We start from the raw sequence: 23,158 nt of genomic DNA, 5'->3' as shown, positions 1-23,158 counted from the left end.
TGGTAGGCTACAGTTACCCCATTTCCTTTTCAAGAGCTGCCATTTGCTCCTCTTTCTTATCCGACAAACTGTTTGTATACAGCAGGGCTCTTCAACCCTGTTCTGGAGAGCTACTGTCCAGGACGTTTTCACTCCAACCCCAATCTAGCAATCGGATTCTAGTAATTAGCTGGTTACTAAGCTGAATCAGGTTAGTTACAACTGGGGTTGGAGCGAAAACTACAGAAGGCTAGCTCTCCAGGAACAGGGTTGGAGAGCCCCAGTAAACAGCAATGTACACATATTTGTTAGAACTCAATTAGTGTGAAGGCAGTCTTTGCCCCATGACAGACTGCCCCTCAAAACACAGAAACTGCGTTTTTACTGGGGGAGCAGTGAAAGTCAAATGCTTTCAACCCTCCTTTTATGGAGCTTAGCCCTGGCCAATATCGCTCACCCTAAAACTCCCAACCATCTCAGAGGAGAGTGGTTCCTCTCTGGGCGACCCCAACCACGAGACAGCCCTGGGGCCAATGCTCCAGGAAGTAAGATGTGCGCGCACACATGCACGCACACAAACACTCACACTCTCACACACACACACACACAACACACACACACACACACACACACACACACACACACACACACACACACACACACACACACCGCTCCTCCAGAAAATGTATTTGGAGGTTTTAAGGGATTAGGAAGGGGGTTACTTGGCAGATAAGGGTGTCTGAGTTGCCCTCCTCCCCTCTTCAAATGGCCAAGCTGCTACAGGGCACGCTCTCCTCAGCTCCAGGCTGGCTGCCCTCTGTTATTAATCCAATGGGTCAGGGCCAATATGGGAAATGGTGCTCCATAACTGCTTCACGCTCCACACTGAGCAATTTCCATCCTCACGTCCAGCTAAGAGCAGAAATACAGGCCCCAGGCTGTAGAGTTCAGCAGATTATGACATATTTTCTTGCCAGGTGTACCAATCAGTGGTTCCAAAGCAATTTGTCACCGTTGATGCATTTTCCCTGTTGCCTGAACCCCTCTTCAAGAGATCGTTGAGAAATATTTTTGAATTTTTTTTACTCGTAATTGGACGAGTGGCAATTGCCTGTTTTCTTTCACTCTGATCCTGAAAGCATCCGTTTCGATAAAACTGTTAGGTTACTGGCTTTGCCAGTCTGAAAGTCAACTACCTGAGGTAGTTCTCCAAGTATCTGGTCTCCAGGGATCAGCTATGTCAAATGCCTTTGTGTGCCAATGTGTTTCCACTTACAGTGCCCACTGGTACTGTGCTAGAAGATATGGTCTTCTCTCTCTTTGAAGCCCTTCAGGAGTAGATCTCTCTGAGCTAGTCTGTTTCTGAGTTGCTCTGTCTCTTAATTAGTCTCTGAGTTGGTTAGTCTAGGAGTTGATCTCTCTGAATCGGTCTGTTTTTTGAGTTTAGACTGTTTGAGCCCTCCTGTGTGTCCAGGCTTAACTAATGGAATCAATGTGCCTGCTGCCAGGCTCGTGGGGGCTGAGGAAAGGGCAGAGGACAGGACTATGTCCAGGGGGGCTAAACACAAAAGGAGGGGTCAGATGGCCAAGGTGAGGCCAGGACCCTCTGGCTGGTCCCTCTGGTCCCCCTTCCGTCTGGTGGTCATTGAGCTGGGCCCACCGGCCAAACCTGTCCTCCTCAGAGGATCATGAATTAATAAGACCAGACTGGGGCTAATGAGACTGAGGCCCGTGCTGGTGGCCTGTGGCCAGTGGTGTGTGTGTGTGTGTGTGTCTGGAGAGGATGGGGGTCAAGAGGACATGACAACAGGTGGTGTGAGGAACAGTCCCCCCCCCCCCACACACATACTACCCCTGCCCCCATGCTAATGAATGCTGGGGCATCTGCAGGGCCATTGTGTGTCCTGGGTTACAGAAGAAGCATCCGGGTTTACAATAGAACAATAAAATCCCACTCCGACCATTGTGACTAATCAAGCTCCATTATCTCTCATGGATACAGATCACTATCTGCGCGGGCTATACCACCACACTGTTAAATGCACCAGACCCTCCTACTGACCTCGACCGTCTGTCAGATTCTGTTAGTTCCCAAACTGTTAGGCAAGTGTAGGAGTATTAGGCAAGATGTATTTCCTAGATGTGCGAGGTCGATTATTACGCGTTGAATCCTGTAACCGGGTTATACTGTGATTACAGAATTCCTTCGATTTGTTCGGTTATCTCAGAAGCATGTTGTTTAGAAATGAGTTGCAGTTGCGAAAATAGATCAACTCCCATTCTTGTCCCCAAGCGAACTCCTGTGGGGTCAGGCTCGGTGAATATGGTGCTGTTTATAGTTCTACTGACGGCTGCTTTATTATTCCATTTATTTTGTTGTGTTGTCCTCTTCCCCAGGAGCCCGCTGCCCGCCAGCCGAGAGGCCGTTTCAAAGTCAAGTTTTCACTTAATTGACTCTGGGAACTTTTCATTGACAGACGCATTACACTTTGGGCGTTCAACGTGGCCTTTGCCTAACGATAGGACAATACCGTATGCTGCTGTATTAAAAGCACATTTCAAGGGGATTTAGCTGCGTTTGACCCTCAACAAATGACCGAGCAAACAGACGTTTAAACTCTCTATTGATTTCTACAATATGTTTTTTTAATGAATTCTCTGAGCTGAAATTCACCTTAAGATGACCACCGCTCCAGAGTTGGAAAGGTCAGAGAAGAGCTTAAGTCATTCGACTGGATCTAAATGGATTTGTCACAGATCCATCTGGTTTGGAGTTTGTTGACGCGGGGGAAACGGGTGTAGTTGAACTCCCCATCCCCCCTTTCTGTGCCATGCTAGAGGGAGTTGTTTGCGAGTCTTCATGTGCAAGGCACATTAATGGGCACAGGGTTAACAGCGCTCAGCACATTTGATGAGGACTGGGCACTGCGGTGGGCAGAGGGTCAGTAGAAAGTACACCTTTGCCATCTGTTCCTGGGCCAAGTGTTCATTGGAAGCCATCACGCTGCCCAGAAGGTGCCCATATGTCATGACTGGACTGAGACAGCAGGATGCTCATCCACTGACGCAGTGGTCTTGACCGTTTCCGAGATGAGACTGAAGTGTCAGAGATGACTAGCCTGCCAGTCTGTCTCAGCTGCAACCAACAACAACTACATGATGCACAAAGTCAGGAGAGCTTGCTGACACCTAGCATAACTTATATAGCGAACTAAGGAAGTTGGCATCACCCAGGGGAATTGAATAGCATACAGATGTAGAATCTAAATTTGATCCAGTTTGCTAAAGCAGGAAAATAATCCTGCAGCAACAAGAAATGTGAATTTTTGTCGGGGTTGATCCATTTTTCAAAAGGAAATATCAAGTCTGAAATTTCAAAGTGGAAAGTACAAACTTCAGAAGCTTTTTTAAATATACTACTAGCTTTTAATTTCCTGCATTACAGGAATGTTCGCCTGCAGAGAGTGATCAAATGAAGATCCTACACCTGTAGGAACACACATAAACAGCCTCCTATTTAATCTGCCTCCTATCCTATCTCTATCCAATACACAAATGTGATGACATGTACCTCAATTTAGGGCTGTTTATGGTCTAAGGCACTGCATCTCAGTGCAAGAGGCATCATTACAGTCTCTGGTTTGAATCCAGGCTGTATCACATCCGGCCTGTATCACATCCGGTGATTGGGAGTCCCATAGGGCGGGCGCACAATTGGCCCAGCATCGTCCGGGTTTGGCTGGGGTAGGCCACCATTGTAAATAATAAAACATTTCAGTAGTGTACAAAGGTGTCAATGACCCAACAGTGTAATTGGTTGGCATATTCTTCTAGATGCTAGAACGGTGCGGTGTCTGGCATTGTCACTGGCCTGGCTGTGTTTTCGTAAACGTCTATTCCAAATCCCCCGATGTGGCGGTTGGTCTGTCTGGGAGAAAGAAACTGCCATTTACCAACAATGGAGTGAATAAGCACACATACAATTATTGAAAACCGACCTGTTTCTTACCACCAACGTGGGCACCCAATATACAGATGTCGTATCTTATTTTCATCATCCTGTTGTTGTTGCAGGAATTTTCCTGCATGGCAGGAGATGCAAACTGTAGTGTAGTCAAGGTTTAAAAAGGCTTCTAAAGTTTCTAATTTACACTTAAAAATTCTTTATTGGCCCCAATGAAAAATGGATCAATCCCTACAAAAACATTATATTAATTATAATCCACATAATAATAATTCACATTTCCTGTGCTGCAGGATTATTTTTCTGCAATAGCAAACTGGCTCAAATTAAGATCCTATATCTGTAGCTTGCACTCTTGCTCACTGCCCAGTCCCAGTCCAGATTCTGCATTTCTGTCATGTCTCTCTGCTGTTGTGTGTGCGTGAGTCATTCTACAGACTATGTTCAGAACTAGTTTAACCCTGCGTTGGCTCCTGAGGGAAGGCGGATATAGAAGTATATGGGATTTGGCAAGCTGTCCCTCATTGAATGGTGGGCACCAAGAAAGCTTCCGAGCCCACACACATTCTTTGAGTAAATCTGCATGACGCATTTGATCTTTTTGTACGCCTTCCAACTTGAGATAACCAATTTAATTGAATAGATTTTACAGTAAAGGCAAAACAATATCAAGTTTCTCTTCTGGATACGGTACTACGAAAATACTAGATCTACCATTTTGGGAAACATGGTGGGATGTCACATTTTCTGAAAAGATTTAAGGGTGACTTAAATAAATAAATAAAATAATTCAGTTCAATTAAGCATTTTATGTTTTGTTTATGTGCATTTTATGGCAATGTTATTGTCATACAGCTTTTTGCAAATGGCTGAGACCTTTATATGTTTGGCATCTCATCAACTCTTTGTTCAACGACAGTGCCTCCGGGCTGCATTCTCACATAAACACAGACTGAACCATTGTCCCCCTACACTTCTTTTACGCCATTTCCCCGGGCGGTGATGTATTTTTTATTTTTTTATTTTAAAACCATGAAACGCTCTTAAATATATTACTTGGGATTCCTCCTCTCTTAAGCACCTTTTGAAACTTCATTTTAAATTACTTATCAGACTTTGATTAGTATTCTCAATTCTCATATCCTTGATGATTGTGAGAAGACTACTGTTGTGGTAGTCTTCTTTTTTTGTTTTCGGTTTTCTCCAGATGGCTTGAGTACAGTAGACAAAGCAGAGAGGGCAGTGGGGGGAATTAGGGAGAATGGGGGCAACTGCCCCGCTGGACAAAGGGGGTCCTCATGGCCCCATGCTCCCCTAACATAGGCCAAGGCAGACCATTACTAGATTAAAGTAATCCTCTTCCAGGGCAGACAATGTCTCTATTAGCTGGCCACACAGATTAGACCACCTCAGTAATGGATTTATTGTTGGGGGTATCTGCATACAAAAGGACTACGCTTGGGGGGCAAAAGGGGCAGGTCCCCCGCCCTCCTCCTCCCTCTGCGCTCTCCCCATGCCCCCTCTCTTTGTTTTTGCCATTCAATTGTTTTGGGTCAGTCCTTCTATCCAGTGGTGAAGGGGTGTATACTCTGCTCGCACACACACACACACACACACACACACACACACACACACACACACACACACACACACACACACACACACACACACACACACACACACACACACACACACCAGCCCCCAATGCATATTGCAGACACTGAAACACAAGCACACACACTGCTGACTCTTACATACACACACACACTTCACAGACATGACAGAGGCACTGAATAACAAGTGGACATAGTGTTTGTAATAACAGGCCTCCTGCTGTGAAGCTCATTCTTCCTCTATCTTCTGCCAGTCTGAAGTGCTTGTTTTTGGTAAATAACGTTTTCCAAGGAGCCTTTCATCCAAGTTTTTGACGCAACATACTTCTGTCAGTCTGTTTGAACTGTCCTTCAAAGCTAAAATGACTGCATTTGTGAAGAAAGTATACTTTTCAAAGTCACTTAGCGTGAGACTTGTGCCTCGCAGAATGTATTCAACTGTAGAGGAGGCTGGGATGTACCTCTCAAGTTTAGCAGAAGTTAGTCACTATTATGCGACAGTTAGAATTTTGAATCGGCTGCTGATAATTTAGATAACTGCCCCATTGTGTTGCACTGTAGACCATTTACATTACAATTATTGAATGAAAAAAGAATGAATCATTGTTATTAATTTACAGTCTTGAATGAGTCATTTTCACAGCTTTTTCCTTACAAACTGAACAGTTTTTTGGGGGGTTGAGTTATTGCATTTTCTCCCCGGTCCCTAAACGTCTTTGCTCCGTGAAAGAAGCAGAGATGACGGAGACATCTTTACCGATGTCAACAAGATTGAAGCATACATTCTATCGCTTTATGACATTATTCTGGTGAGCAAGGGTTTATTTAGTCTTCTAGGACAACATATAATAACAGAAGAGAAGCTGCATGGTCCCCAGATCCTCAAAAGATTCTACAGCTGCACCATCAAGAGCATCCTGACCGGTTGCATCACAGTCTGGTATGGCAACTGCTCGGCATCTGACCGTAAGGCGCTACAGAGGGTAGTGCATGCGGCCCAGTACATCACAGGGGCCAAGCGTCCTGCCATCCAGGACCTATATAATAGGCGGTGTCAGAGGAAAGCCCATAAAATTGTTAGAGACTCTAGTCACCCAAGTCATAGACTGCTTTCTCTATGGCAAGCGGTACCGGAGCGCCAAGTCTTGGACAAAAAGACCCCTTAAAAGCTTCTACACCCAAGCCATAAGATTACTGAACAATTAACCCTGTTGTGTTTGTTTCATGTTAATTAATTCTGTGTTCCCGGTCCAAAATGACCGCCCCCATCATAGCTGATTATAAATCCATAATAATACATATATTATCACCTAATGTTGTGTTAGATCTTTATATGAACGTTCTTGTGAACATTTCACGTTTGTCACTTCCATTTGCTATTTATGGCCTGTAGGCCTCATTGACCTGAGCTCATACAACTCGTTTTTGAGTGAAACATGTATAATGTATGGGTTTTTGACTATAACAAATACTCAGATGAAACATATTGTTCTATTTATCACAGACTACTTTGTGTCAAAGTTTAACACAGAGATTTGTTTCGAAACCATTACAAACATTTTAATAGTGATACTAAATAACATCTGTTGTTTTCCCGGTCAAAACTGACCGGTATGATTTTATTAGTAAAGAAAGGACATAGGCCCAAAACTACACATGAAAACTTTACCATATTACAAAATGAATGTCTGAACACATTAAAGAACAACATCAACAATAACAGTATTACTATCAATGACAAAAACATTTAAATGTTCACAATCTGTCAATCAATGGTGGTTCCATTTTGTGTGTCCTCATGCACATGTTGGACAATATGTGGTGGTTGTTGTAAGTGCCTGGACTTGGTTTATAGATGAGTGGCAGGCGCTCCACCCACTTGTGCCAAACCTCTCTGATCGCTGCCAGCTTGTTTTGTTGACAGTGGCCTGGTCTTGTATCACGGTTCTCGAAGCGAATCACCCGTGACAACACGTGAAATATCTGGCGTGACATAGTGGCATGGAAAATTGCCCAACCAGACTCTGCATCCCATAAACTGGTGCTAGATTAGTTTCTGTACACACCAGCCCAAATCAAGAGACCCACGTATGCTTGGACGTCTGTCCGGTCTACTTCCTTCCAGTTGTCTTTGTAAACGCGTCTCCCCTCCAAGTTGGTCATGTTTATCACTATAGTTTCGATTGACTCTGTCAGGAATAGTTTTATGTCATCAACCCGGGATATGGCGTATCTCATTTGACCCTGGGGTCATCCTGATAATATTTTCAGCCGACAGCCAACCTCTCCTCTCAGGTGGGGATAAAGACCAGGACAAATTCCCATTCTTTGACAGGAATGTAACAGCAACCTCAGCAGGGCCCTCTTCCTCATCACTGGGTTGTTCCACATCGGTTGTCTGGATCATATTCTGTGTGTCTTCAACTTCTGACACTTCCTCCTCTAATGCATCTTCACTGTCAGTTTCCTGGCCTCTGTCCTCCTCACCAGTGTCATGATCAAAGATATGATCAAGAACCTCACATACAGTATATCGTTTGGTCATTGTGCTGCCACAGAATGAATTGTGAGCAAGGCCTCAAAAAAGCTTTATATACCAAAGCTGCGATAAAAGTTACTATCATTGAAACAATGTTGTGATTGTTTGTGAGAATGCCAACAGGTGTGGTTCCCGTGGAGGAAAGATTCTATTGGGGAAAGGTCCCCGTGGGGGTTGCCATGGGAGCCAAGAAGGGGATGGAAGTGTGTGTTATGTGTTGTGTGTGTGTGTGTGTTTGTGTGTGTGCGCTCAAACACATGCATGTGGGGGTCTGGGAGAAGAAGTGTGTCCATCTGATGAATGGGCATGTGCCTTAACTCAATTTTATACACTAATTGTAGTCTCACCCATTAAATTCTAATGACCGGTCACACCACAAGTGTACAAAATAAAACACCCCAAACCTTATGACAATCAGATTAAATGAACTATATTTTTCAGAGAGAACACTTGCAAATCGGTCCAATTCGACCGGAACACAACAGGAGGTTTAACCAAATGGCCACCAAATTATTTACATTTACAACCCCCCCTCCATTTGTTTTGTACACTGCTGTAATTCACATTTTATGATATTATCTATGCATAGTCCCTTCCCCCCTACCTACAATTACAAATGACCTCAACTAACCTGTACCCCCACACATTGACTCGGTACCGGTACACCCTGTATATAGCCTCATCATTTTTATTTTATTACTTTTGTATTTTCTTAACTCTTCTTGAATTGCACTGTTGGTTAAGGGCTTGTAAGTAAGTAATTTCACAGTGACAAATAAAGTTTCACTTGATGTATCTAATTATAGACAAGTTGACTAACAAGTAGCCTACCAAATGTCGGAAATTATAAGCAGAAACATCTAAATCAGACAAAAACAATCCTGCACTCCCTGTCCAAAAGAATGTCCACCGTGTCTGACTGTACCTTACAGCGTATTTTCTATATTAGCGGGTAAGGGTCGGGTAAGGGCCACAGATTTTCATTTTATAACATACAGTGCATTCGGAAACTATTCAGACCCTTATACTTTTTCCACATTTTGTTACTTTACAGCCTTATTCTAAAATGTATCAAATACATATTTTTATTCCTCAATCTACACACAATACCCCAAAATGCCGAAGTAAAGACAGGTTTTTAGAAATGTTTGCAAATGTATTAAAATACAAAACAGAAATACCTTATTTACATAAGTATTCAGAACCTTTGCTATGGGACTCGAAATTGAGCTCATGTACATCCTGTTTCCATTGACCATCCTTGAGATGTTTCTACATCTCCATCATTCTTAAATGCAAGAAGTTTGGAACCACCAAGACTTTTCCTAGAGCTGGCCACCCAGCCAAACTGAGCAATCGGGGGAAAGGGCTATGGTCAGGGAGGTGACCAAGATCCCGATGGTTACTCTGAAGGAGCTCCAGAGTTCCTCTGTGGAGATGGGAGAATCTTCCAGAAGGACAACCATCTCTGCAGCACTCCACCAATCAGGCTTTGTGGTAGTGTCCAAACAGAAGCCACTCCTCTGTAAAAGGCACATGAGTTTGCCAAAAGGCACCTAAAGACTCTCAGACCATGAGAAACAAGATTCTCTGGTCTGATGAAACCAATATTGAACTCTTTGACCTGAATGCCAAGCGTAACGTCTGGAGGAAACATGGCACCATCCATACGGTGAAGCATGGTGGTTGCAGCATCATGCTGTCTGTATGTTTTTCAGCTACAGGGACTGGGAGACTAGTCAGGAACGATGGAAATATAAACAGAGCAAAGCACAGAGAGATCCTTGATGCAAACCTGCTCCAGAGCGATCAGGACCTTAGACTGGTGCAAAGGTTCACCTTCTAACAGGACATCAACCCTAAGCATGCAGCCAAGACAACTCAGGAGTAGCTTCGAGAAAGTCCTTGTCCTTGAGTTGCCCAGTCAGAGCCCGAACTTAAACACGATCGAACATCTCTGGAAAGACCTGAAATTAGCTGTGCCGCAATCTGCATCGAAAAGTGGGAGAAACTCCCCAAATACAGGTGTGCCAAGCTTGTATCGTCATACCCATGAAGACTTGAGGCTTTAATCGCTGCCAAGGCTGCTTCAACAAAGTAGTGAGTAAAGGGTCTGAATACTTATGTAAATGTGATATTTCAGCTTAAAAAAAAAATTATAATCTAAAACCTGTTTTTGCTTTGTCATTATGAAGTATTGTGTGTAGATTGATTAGGGGGGGGAACAATTTAATGCATTTTAGAATAAGGCTGTAATGTAGCAAAATGTGGAAAAAAGTCAAGGGGTCTGAATACTTTCCAAATGCACTGTATAGTCGGGCGGTTGCGGATGGGTTTATTAGCAATTGCTGCACCCTTTATTGTTTACCACTTTTCCCATGTGTTTTTTTCCTTTAGACTCCATGAAATGATTACCTCTTCCTAAATATTTGGTCAAATTATTCATTTTGTGTATGGTTTCCTAGAAACATGCGTGGCACAACTTACCCCACCCTCCCCTAGTTATTTAGGTAACAGCTAGCCCTTTGTTGGTGCTGTTCACGAGACATAGCATGCATCCCAAGTGGCACCCTACATCCTTATAGTGCAGTACTTTTGTCCAAGGCCGATTTGGAACGTTGCTTCGAAACTGGCTTCAGTAAGAATGCCCCAGTGTGACGGCAGAGAGGTTGGAGAGGGCTTCTTGCCTGGCAGCAGACATGTTGCCCTATCGTACTCTCTTGAATTATGGCGCTCAGTCCTGGGGGACTGTGGCCCAAATATATATCTACACACACACATAGCAGCCTCCCCCACCCAAAAACAGGGAAGGTGTATTGGGGATTAACCTCTTACCCCTGGTTGGGTGAGCACAGCCAGAGCAGGAACACCAATATAGGAGATGGGAATGGACCATGAAGCGAGGCACTATGTGAACACCCCAAAGAGGTGTGTGTGTCCACAGGCTGCTTTCCAAGGCTGAAACAGACCAGTGCTGCTTTTGGGGGAAGAGGGCTAGGGTGAAGGGGAGAGAGGGTGAAGAATGATAGAAAGGGAGAGGGGGTGTGTGATAGCGTGATGGGAGAAGAAGGGGGTGGGTGTCGGAACATTTCAGTTGCCAAGTTGTATTTTATTACGGCCCCTCTTGACTTTAAATATGTCTCTTTCAATCAAACTAGCCTAGTAGGCCTGAGGCATGGGGCTGACTGTTGGTGGGAGGAGATGCATGCAGGAGAGAGTGGAGGCCAAGCCAACCCCCATAAGCTACCCTCTCTTCCCTCCCTCTAACTCACTGTTACCAAGGAGCGTACTGGTCCTCCGCACACACAAATTGTAAACTGTAGGCTACACATATACACACACACCCAGGGTAATCAGTAACGTAACTTTTAGATTACCTAAACTCAGCAACGTAGTCTGATTACTTTCCGTTACTTTTGGATTACTTCACCCGTAAAACACACAAGAAAAAAATATATATCACCAATTTAACAACATTTATTGATGTTTGAGCCACTAATCAGAGCCACATTAGAACACATCACAAAACATTGTGACAAAAAGGTATTTAAGCACTGCATATCTGCCTCTAACATTAATCCTTCATCCTGATCTTGTCCATTTACACCTATAAGATCTGATCACAGTCAGACCACAATGCGTGTTTTAATCATGTACACCTGTCTAAAAATGTGGGCACAAACACAATGTTCAGGACAAAGGATATATGTTAAAACCAGGTATAAGTAAGGCCTTAAGTAACACGGCAACATGGATGTTGCTAAACACTTATCCCACCGGACACCAGTACAAAAAAGTATGAAAATGTATGCACTCACTACTTACTGTAAGTCGCTCTGAATAAGTGCGCATATGCTAAATGACTAAAATGAGAAATAGAAATATGAAGATTTTTTTAATTTTTACAATATGCACAGTATAATCACACATTTAGGCCACCAAGTAGTTTTTTAAGTTCAAGCAAAAAAGTGCAGCTAGGTGCAAAAACCCACATATCAGACATGGCATTGCAGTAGGCCTATTCTGAAGCTAGCCTACTTAGATGATTGAAGGCAGACATTGCTGTTGTATCGCAGCAAGAGGACATTCTCTAGATGAGCATCAGACATGCTGTTTCGCTGACAGGTAAACAGGTTTCCACCATAGCTGAAAAGGCACTCAACTGGGGCACTGGAGGTCATGTGTAGGGTTGTACTTCAGAAACAAGTTCCCGGACTACGGGGAACGATTTCAAGGATTCTAAAGACTTGTCTTTGTCTTCGAGGTACTTCCTCACCTCATCCTCTGCAGTGCCACTGGCTGTTGTTGTTGCACCTCCGAACACAAAAAAATGGTCTTCTGACTCATCAGACTCATTCTGAGCTCCCTCATCAACCTGCGTGTTCTCCATAGAAGCTGCTTCTTAATGTGCTCTGCATCTCCTCTCTTTCCGGGGTTGAGCCAACACAGTCAAAACTTTGGCACGGTAGCAGTTGCCATTTTTGCCTCATGGGTGCTTAGCATAGGTCCAAACCGGCGGTCTGTAGCCTCAATGACCGCAGTGATGAGAATGTCGCAAGAGGTATTTTCACTGAGAGGTTAGACTTCAAGCTTAGGATTGTTGTGATATGAAAGCCAAGAGAACAGTTATTCTCTCCCTGAAGAAGATCAATAGAGAATGTGAGTGGCTCCTTGAGAAAAGCAATCTCACAAGGATGTCATTTTCTGCTCATACCCAGTTCTTCACCGATTTGCCCCAGCTGGTCATCTGTGAGGGCTATGGGTTTGGAGATGGCACGGTACTCTGAGATCCATCCTGTCACACATGGCACAGTTACTTTCATGTTTGCAATGTCCTCTATTGGCTCTGAAGCTAATGTGGAATTGTGTGCTTTGTTCCAAATGCTGGAACATTTTGACATTGCACTTCTGTACAATTTTCGTGATGGACCTTGGGATGCAGATTTGTCCACCTCATTGGTGGCGATGAGGTCGAGGGTGTGTGCCACACAATGTTGATGTAAAGGGAGAAAAAAGTTATTGCTCAACCTCCTCTTCAAGAATCGCACCCACATCATCAAACCTCACTCCATCATCCGTCTCATCTTGCTCCTCTTCATTTCCTTTGAACTCCCGGAATGTCTTTACAAAGTTGCTTCCATTGTCTGTCAGGTTGCCCTCACTTTGTGCAGAATTTCAAAGTCTGCATTTTAACTTGGCAGCAGCAGGTATGACGTCCTCTCAGTCTCACACAAGCCAAAGCAGCTGACTTCCTCCCCAAGGTGTCCTCCTTGAGCCAGTGGCATGTCATGCCGAAGAAGCTTCTGTTATGGGCAGACCAGATATCTGTTGTGGGCAGACTGACTTTACAGTCTGGAGTTTGGTGGATGGAGCTTCTTTCGTGGACTCAAATTCCCTTTCAATTCGTTGCATTAAATGATTTCTACACATGACCTTTCTCCCACCACTGATTACTTCTAGTAGCTTGCAGAATGAAGGCACCTCTACTAGTGAAAAGGGTTGCACATCCTCTATGACGAAGCCAAATACCAGGTGATTAACCCGGCTTTGTGAGGTGTGTGATCCTCCTGGTTGTAGTTTTGCATGTTTCAATGGTGTACAAAATGTCCTTTTTTGGCCATCTGTAGATGGCTGTGCATCTCTGCACTCCTCCATGTCACCTGGCTCACTTTTCCTGCTCAGGGTCGTCCATTGATTGTTATGCATCCTCTGAAAAAGCATAATGTAATTACTTAACTATGACACTACAGTATAAGTTAAATAACAGTGGAGTGAGCACCCTGCTATTGTTCCCATTAAGGATTGTAGCTTTTCAAAACTTTTGTCCACCCTTTTGAAACATATGTTTCACTTTCTACAGTCTGCCCCTGTCTGATAAACACAGAGCTGGGGTTGGAACATGTATATTTTATTTATTTATTTTCTTAACTTCTTAAATCATTGTTAGTTAAGGGCTTGTAAGTAAGCATTTCACTGTAAGGTCTACTACACCTGTTGTATTCGGCGCATGTGACAAATACAATTTGATTTGATTTGACATGTAACCACTCACACATGGAGAAAGCTGTTGATGCAAGGATGTCTATGGTGGTTTATATTGTTTGTCTAGAAATACTCAAATATAAAAACGAAACAATGGACTCATACAGTATTATACTTTGAGTTATGATTGAATAACACAGGCATTTATTTTTGTTGAAAAAAACAATTGAACCGCAGGAAAACTGCAGTGTGGCTTTATTGATTTGGGTAGCATGTTACTCTGAAACCATAGCTAGCTAACTAAGTTAGCAACAACCCTGAGAGTCAGCATCTTGTTGAATTACAGAGTGCAACTAGCTTTCCAAAAATTGGTTAGGCCATGTAGCCCAGTAAATCTCACCCAACTATCTACAACTGATTTATCGTAGTTAACAAATTATCACAATAGCATACTTGTTATGATATCTTTCTAACTACGGTAGCAAGCAACCAACAGAGCATCTTTAAGTGAGAAGCATACCACATAGTGTAGGAGAGTTGGCAAGCAAATTAGCAAACTAAACAGGCTAGCTAGCTAGAAATCTGACTAACTAGCTAGCTAGTACTCTCTGAAATCTCTGACCTATGCTGGAACATTGGTAACATTGTGAAGACAACCTGTGTCTCTAGAGACTAGCTAAGCAAGCTAACACGCCACACCTGCCAATCGTCATCCTTACCTCCAAGTGTTTCTTCAGTTTGGAGTGGAGTGTCTGGATGTCGACAGCAGCTTTACCGTGGGCAAACATAGTTTGCATTGAACTATAACTTTCCTGCCCTTTTCTTCTTTGAACACAAATTGTTCTTTGAAACGCCATCCAAAAAATCATAACTTTTTCTTTTTTGACCGTGTATGTTGCTCAGGCGGGAAGATCAAAGTAGCACTTTTTCAGTTGACTGAAGCTAATATGAAAGGTAATTAAGAAAACAGAGAATTGTTTCATGAACATTTTTTTTCAGCAAACATCCCTTTGTAATCTTATAAGTATTTTATCTACTTTTTAGTAATCTGATTATAATATTTTTGCTGGTAAAGTAACGGATTACAGTTACAATTTTTTTACAACGCTGAACACAATTTTACATGTACACATATACATACACAGGCAAGGTTTCTCTCTCTCTCTGTGTCTCTCTCTACATTTACATTCTAGTCATTTTAGTCATTTATCCAGAGCGACTTACTGTTCCTTCATCTTAAAGTAGCTAGGTCAGTCAACCACATATCACGGTTATAATAAGCAACAACAAGACAAGTGTGAGTGTTAGTGCAAGAAAGGAAAGGTGTCTCTCTCTCACTCTCTCTCTCTCCACCCCCATAACGCCTTACTCCCCCTGATAATGAGGGCCTGCAGTCACCCTCCACATTGACCCGAGCAGTCGACACACACTCATTTATAACTCCAATTTGTCGCCCTGACAGGTGCGGGTGTGAAAGGCTCCTCGGAGGCCGAGGCACGGGCGTTTATTAGCACTTAGAAAGCCCTAAAATGTTGCACCTTGACAGCTCACCTCGTCCATCTCTCCCTCCCCAGCCTCTGCCGGCCTCCACTGACTATTTTTGTGGCAGTCCGAGCCACCGTGTTTTATGTCATGTGAGGTTGAGATACGGACGTTGTTTTTTCATGGTTATGGGACGTGTTTTCATGAGATGCCCCGGCCAAAGCTGAAGAGTTTTGAGAAGCTGTAAAGAACTGTATGCTTTCTGTCATGCATCCATTCTACATTTACATTGTAGTTATCCAGAGCAATTTACAGTTAGTGCATTCATCTCGGCATAGTCAGTACACCTTTCCTCAACAAAGTAGTTATCAGCAAAGTCAGAGCTAGGGGGGAGGGGGGAGACAAGTGTTGGGTTCAGGAATGTTTTTTTTGTGTGTGGGGGGGATTTTTTAAGGTACTCTTTGAAAAGGTAGGATTTTAGGTGCTTTCGGGAAGATGGGTAGGGACTCTGCTGTCCTAGCTGTCACCACCTGGGTGTCATAAGGGGGGAAGGAGAAAAGTAGTGGTTGGAAAATGGGTAGTGGCTGGACAATAGACAGCTTCATGACGGGAAACCTGATTTGTAAGCAGTATTACCTCGTATAGCTACCCAAATGGAAACACGTATTTATCAAACACGCAAACGCTGTGTTTCACACATTGTCTCATCATCTTCTGTCCAGTAAAATAAAACAGAAAAAAACCAGGTATCATATGCATGGCGGTGTGTCAGAACTCCCCTCAACCTGGTGGGTCCTGTGCGTTTTCTCTGTCATAAAGGAAATCATTTTTCATGCCCCGTCACTGCCGGGGTGGGGCCAGCTGCCTTTCATCCATCAGCCGCCAAAAGGTTGGTGTTTGGGGGTCTGTGAGGGTAAGGGGAGGAATCCCCAGCTGTTGTGTGTTAACTGGACTCAGCTGACGGGCCTAACCAGGGGAGACAGCGTCTAAATGAGTGGCTCGACAAGGAAAAACATGCACCACAAAAAAAAGAGGGGGATAAAATGAGGAGAAATGAGGGAAGGAGAGAAGTAAATGCACCATCAGGGTCCTGTGGCTGGGGGGGATGGACCATCCTGGACTGGACTGATCCCCCCCAGCTTCCCCTCCTCCCCCTTCTCATTTCCCTATCGTCCCCAAGGCAATATCTGTCTGGGTCCTTCAGTGCTTGCCTCACCATAGCAGCCCCAGCCTTCCCTGCCTCCATCAACCAGTCTCATTATCCAGAGTGGGTCCTTCCTTTATCCCTATCGGGAATTTGGAGATGATGAAACGTCCAGGGGAGAGCGTCGAGGGAGGTGTGTGTGTGTGCGCGCGTGTGTGTGTGTGTGCGTGTGTGTGTGTGTGAAGGGTCTCTGGGTGGGACAGATGTCCAAGCCACACGTGCCTTTAAGCTCCAAACAAGCCCCCCCTACACATACACGCACACCTCCCCCTCAAAGCACCCGTCCAGCTCATGCCACCAATCCCCCCCAACACACACACTCACACACATGCACACTCCATGACAGCTGTGGTCCTAGCAGTAGACAGGGATATCTGTCTGCGTCCCAACACTAATAGCCCCTCCATTATGAGGGGTAACTAGAGATTGTCTGTCCCGGAGGTACACACACACACATGCGCACACACACACACAATCTGACAGACACTTCTGCAATTTACAAGCAGGAGCAGCATATGCTATCAGGTTTCATACCAAATGCCACTGATTATTTAGTTTCCAAATATGTCATTTATTTCTGCACAATGCATGCCATTTCAGTGTATAGCCTACCAAATTCTTACCTGGTCTACCTTATGAACCCATGTTGACATAGACTATCTGCCATGTTGAGTAGATTTGTAGAACCAATAAGGCAATTTTACAAGAACCAAATATTTTTTATTTTACCTTTATTTAACTAGGCAAGTCAGTTAAGAACAAATTATTTTTTACAATGACAGCCTAGGAACAGTGGGTTAACTGCCTTGTTCAGGGGCAGAGCGACATATTTTTACCTTGTCAGCTCAGGGATTCGACATAGCAACCTTTCAGGTAATGGCCCAACACTTTAACCACTAGGCCACCAAAACATCCCCAATTGCTTACTGTTTTCAGCTCATTACCCTCAATTGTGCAAATCAGCTCTGATTTTCCTTCAACGAGAGAGAGAGAGAGAGAGAGAGAGAGAGAGAGAGAGAGAGAGAGAGAGAGAGAGACTGCCTATGTGTACATGTAAAGGTGTGTGCAGGGTTGGAGTAACGTTAAATTACCAGAAAAAAATATTGTAATCAGATTACCGATACTTTTGAAGAAGTAGATAATTACTTCTAGGATTACTTTCAAATTTAGAAGGGATGTTTGCGGGAATTATTTTTTCATGAAACAGAGCCAGAACAATAAAAAATGTGTTACTATCCCAATACTTTTGTAGCTCACTGTATAACACCCCACCCAACAGACTGTCACGCTGCGTAACGCGGCTAACTAAGCTTATCATCACACAAAGCTGTACAATATTACAGATAGTCATGCTAATGCTAATGTTTGGTGTTTGCACTAGTGCCCTGTTGACTCCCATTCACTCCTTGAAGGAGAGCACTCCTTGTCTCAGAATTGCCCAGAATGCACAGGGTGCTGCTCAAAGAGCGAAGAGACATGAGAGAGAAAGGAGTTAGCTTTTACTTTAAAGGTCACTCTAAAACCCGACAAAACTCAAGGAACATTATATATTATGGCTCAACTTCAAAATGTTAGTGATCAATTTAGTGATACCTGAGCCCTACCCATACCCTAGTTATTGATGAAAAAACAGGCACTACCCACCCTAACCCAATGTATAACGTCGGGGCCCGTCAGGCTCGCATCGGGTAGCAGAGCTCTAATGTCACTCAATGTGTGTATGTGTGGCTGCATGTGTATTTGTGTCTATTTGTGAATTTACAGGCTAATCCTAGTGAAAGTGTTGGGGCCAGGAGCCCATGGGGCCCACATGGAGAGGCCCCCTAAGGCCTACCATCTGCACACCACCCCCAGTCCCACCCACCAACAATCACTTTTATTGATCACCAATTCGGGGACTCCTCCAAGACACTCAATCCCCCCACCCCCTATACATCTGCCTATGCATCTGGTTACAGAGACAAAGTAAACATATATCTCCCTTGTATAGAAAACAGACATGCAAACCATAAGGCCATATAGACTGGGTTTCATGTCTGAAAAATATGTCAAAGATGACATTGTGACATTCTTGAGGGGTGGAGAGCCTAGGCCTATTTAATTCAACACATAAGAGATGAGGCAAAGATTGCGTACATTGACCTTTTCATTATAGGCACTGGCCGGTTTCATTGAATGTCAAACACACCCCATCGATACAGCACAGGAGACGGAGGCTTAGACGGCTATGAATAAACTATGACTTTATGTATATCCAGAGTCGTATAACGTATTAGGATTTGAATCTCCCATTTGAAATCGTATCAGGGGTCTGGGGGACTTGTTAAAGTGTGTGTGAGGATATTATGTTTCGCTGGTTCCAAATCAGATCAATGCTTGAGGATGATAAAACGCAGTGATTAGTGTGTGTGGAGGCCTCAATAACCCGTGTCCTCTGTGTGTGTGTGTGTGTGTGTGTGTGTGTGTGTGTGTGTGTGTGTGTGTGTGTGTGTGTGTGTGTGTGTGTGTGTGTGTGTGTGACAGATTGCCTCATATCAGCTTGAGATGCAAGTGGACAGATTGTCAGATGACCGCCTCAAACCTCCACACAACAGAGCCTGAACACTCACTCTCTCTCTCCCCCTCGGTCCCCACCAGCCTAAGACCATCCCTCAATCTCTGTCTCTCTCCATCATCTATTTGACTATTTATTAATGAGTAGGGCTAGGGCTGGGCGATATGGCCAAAATCTCATATCCCGATATAGGTAATTTCATATCCCGATAAACGATACATATCACGATATAGCACATTTTCTGTAAATTCAATTTATAAATAGTTTTTATAGAATGACCACATGTAAAGGCCTATTTCTTATTACAGTTTGAATTATACTCAACAAATGAAAAGGTACCTACTCATATTTGATTCTTTATTTTATTGAGAACCTGTGCAAATTTTCAATTAAGCATGTAACAAAATCGAAAATATGAATGTACAAAATCTTAAAAAGGTAAATAGAAAACCCTTCAACTATAGTTGCAAACAAAATAAATATAGGCCTAAAATATATATATTTTATGTTTTCGCATATTATTTTGGCATTAATACGTGTCACATATCAATTTGCATTTGGTACCTTGGGTCGAGTGTTTGCACCAACTTACGAAACCCCTGTTTCTCGACTGTGTAAATTGGGGCCATGTCTTTGCAGATGTAAGTTGTAATGGCAGCTGTTATCTCCTTCCATCTTCCTGATTCTTTGCCATATAGTGTGCCGCGGGCAAAAGCCTCTTGGGGTGAGTGGGGGTTTGTTTTGAGCACTCGACTGTACCTTTCTGGGTCCCATTCATAGACTCTCTCCGTACTGTTTCACATGATTCTTGCGTAGGTGGTAAAAGATGTTAGTGGTGTTTGAGCCTGTTGTCGGGACCGTGTAGGTGGTAAGAGGTTAGTGGTGTTTGAGCCTGTTGTCGGGACCGTGTAGGTGGTAAGAGGTTAGTGGTGTTTGAGCCTGTTGTCGGGACCGTGTAGGTGGTAAAATGTTAGTGGTGTTTGAGCTTGTTGTCGGGACCGTGTAGGTGGTAAGATGTTAGTGGTGTTTGAGCCTGTTGTCGGGACCGTGTAGGTGGTAAGAGGTTAGTGGTGTTTGAGCCTGTTGTCGGGACCGTGTAGGTGGTAAAGGAGGTTAGTGGTGTTTGAGCCTGTTGTCGGGACCGTGTAGGTGGTTAGTGGTGTTTGAGATGTTAGTTAGTGTGTTTGAGCCTGTTGTCGGGACCGTGTAGGTGGTAAGATGTTAGTGGTGTTTGAGCCTGTTGTCGGGACCGTGTAGGTGGTAAAGGAGGTTAGTGGTGTTTGAGCCTGTTGTCGGGACCGTGTAGGTGGTAAAGGAGGTTAGTGGTGTTTGAGCCTGTTGTCGGGACCGTGTAGGTGGTAAGAGGTTAGTGGTGTTTGAGCCTGTTGTCGGGGCCTGCGGCATATTTTGCAGTGGACGGTTTTCTGGTCCGTGTCAGACTTTTATACCCAAACCACGTTCATCCGACCAAAGTAGCCCCTCTTTTAGGTACGAGCTCAGTGTCTCCATGCTCTGTGTCATGTTCCCTCTTCCATGTTTGTTTGTGTTGCATATTTCCTTCCACACGGCATGTGTGGAAGAACGCAAAGCGTTGTCCAATTGACGTAAAAGATTGCCGTAAAGAGGAGGAAATAAACGATAGAGCACAATATGAAACGCTAGAGGTTTTTCTATGGTCACATGATATATATATCGTCATATCGCCCATATCGCCCAGCCCTAGGGCTGCTGAAAATGACTTGTCAGGAGGAAAAAACACACACAAGCATCTTCCTGAACATCTGGTGAATGTGATGAACATTTGATGAGACCGATAAAGTAGATTTTTAATTAAAAGTGAGCCGCCTGCCTGCCCCGAGCATCTATGTCAAATCATGAGCACAAACAATGCACTGATATATTATCATGGACCTGACATTGAATAGTGTCGTTGTAGTGGGGGCATATTGTAAGTGTGACACATTGCAAAGAGTCATTCGCCGGTCACTGGTGAAGAGATTGATATTATAAATACACAATGTTGATATTGTTGATTTTGTTTATATGCGCAACTTCTTTTCTTTGTTTGATTCAATGTAATGGATATGTTTGCATGTAGATGACAGAGTGGTAAGCTTAGACTTGTTTTTTGTCATTTTGTAGGACAACTGTATTTGTCGTTGGCGTACACAAACAGCTACATTGGATGAGAGACGCACGTTGACAGCTAACTCAAACAGCTGTGCCTTGTGATTGTTGACTGCAAAAGAGCTAGCTCACACAGAAAAGGCGATAGATGGTGATAGATGGAATGGGGTTTCCTTCATTAGGGTCTACCTTTCTCATACAGTCCATTAGTGTGTTTTATTTATAAGCAATGCTTATGTGTATCTGTGTGTGTTTTTTTTTTACATATCTGTGTCTATGTGTGTGTGCATGTCTCTCGGCTTGTGTGGTGTGTCCCGCTCTGTGTGTCCCTGTGTGTGTGTTTCCCCCTCCTAATTGAAGTGGACTGTGCAGGCCCTGCGGTAAGGATTATACCTGGCTTTGTTGAGAGGCTTCCCCCAAGGGGGCGTCAGTACTGGCGGGTCAAGGGTCATCTGCTTAATCTTGCCCCACAGGGGCTTTATGGGTAATTGTCAGTGCTTAATCAAGTTTCTGTGGAGCCCTCTTCTCTCAAAGCTGCTGGTTTATGGGCCCTGGTCAAAAGTAGTGCACTAAATAGGCAATAGTCTTCCATTTGGGATGCATCCAGTGAAGCCAAGACAAGGAAGGAGAGCGAAGAGAGGAATCCAAGGAACTAGGAGCAAGGGCCCCTTGTATAGGGTGTGACAGGTCAACTCAAGCTTTCCCTAACCTTGTGGCACTCCAATCCGGACCCGGGAAGTAGCAAGCTCAGTAGGTTCTCCCAAACCACATGCTGTGAATGGACGGGTCCCTAAGTAGTTTTGGTGGTGCACTGTTTTGGTCTGGGTTAATTATGTTTGGGTAAAGGTTGATATGATGTTGAGATAAGGTCAGCGGCTGTGTGTGTGGTGTGAGCGGTTAAACACCAGCCTCAACAGTTAATTCAGTTTATTCACCCCAGAAAACCTCTCTTCTAGCATATATCTCCGTGGCACTGTTGGGTGAAAATAAAACACATCCCCAATTCTCTCAATCTGACACTTCAATCTGGTATTACCTTGCTTATAAACAAAACACGCTGATGTATGTAGACACACACGCACGCACCCCCCCCACACACACACACACACACACACACACTCGAGAAGAGACGCCACGCTATCTTCACATTTGGAGAAATGATCACAAACGTAAGCGATGAGAGGGCCCCATTGACAGAGATAGAGAGTCCTCATAAGGGAGGTTACCCATCATCAGTATAGATAAAGAATGTCCTCATAAGGGAGGTTACCCATCATCAGTATAGATAAAGAATGTCCTCATAAGGGAGGTTACCCATCATCAGTATAGATAAAGAATGTCCTCATAAGGGAGGTTACCCATCATCAGTATAGATAAAGAATGTCCTCATAAGGGAGGTTACCCATCATCAGTATAGATAAAGAATGTCCTCATAAGGGAGGTTACCCATCATCAGTATAGATAAAGAATGTCCTCATAAGGGAGGTTACCCATCATCAGTATAGATAAAGAATGTCCTCATAAGGGAGGTTACCCATCATCAGTATAGATAAAGAATGTCCTCATAAGGGAGGTTACCCATCATCAGTATAGATAAAGAATGTCCTCATAAGGGAGGTTACCCATCATCAGTATAGATAAAGAATGTCCTCATAAGGGAGGTTACCCATCATCAGTATAGATAAAGAATGTCCTCATAAGGGAGGTTAGCCAT

The 23,158-nt window shown here is 43.8% G+C and overlaps 1 protein-coding gene across 4 annotated transcripts in view; it reads left to right on the top strand.

Annotated features, from left to right (window-relative positions):
• The window catches only part of LOC115105416 (roundabout homolog 2-like), a 120,704-nt gene that overhangs the window by 21,574 nt on the left and 75,972 nt on the right, over nucleotides 1-23,158 (top strand). The window lies entirely within an intron of this gene.

Source organism: Oncorhynchus nerka, linkage group LG22 (genome assembly GCF_034236695.1).
Source record: "Oncorhynchus nerka isolate Pitt River linkage group LG22, Oner_Uvic_2.0, whole genome shotgun sequence".
Lineage (NCBI taxonomy): Eukaryota > Metazoa > Chordata > Actinopteri > Salmoniformes > Salmonidae > Oncorhynchus > Oncorhynchus nerka.
This window is presented reverse-complemented; position numbering and strand designations above follow the sequence as displayed.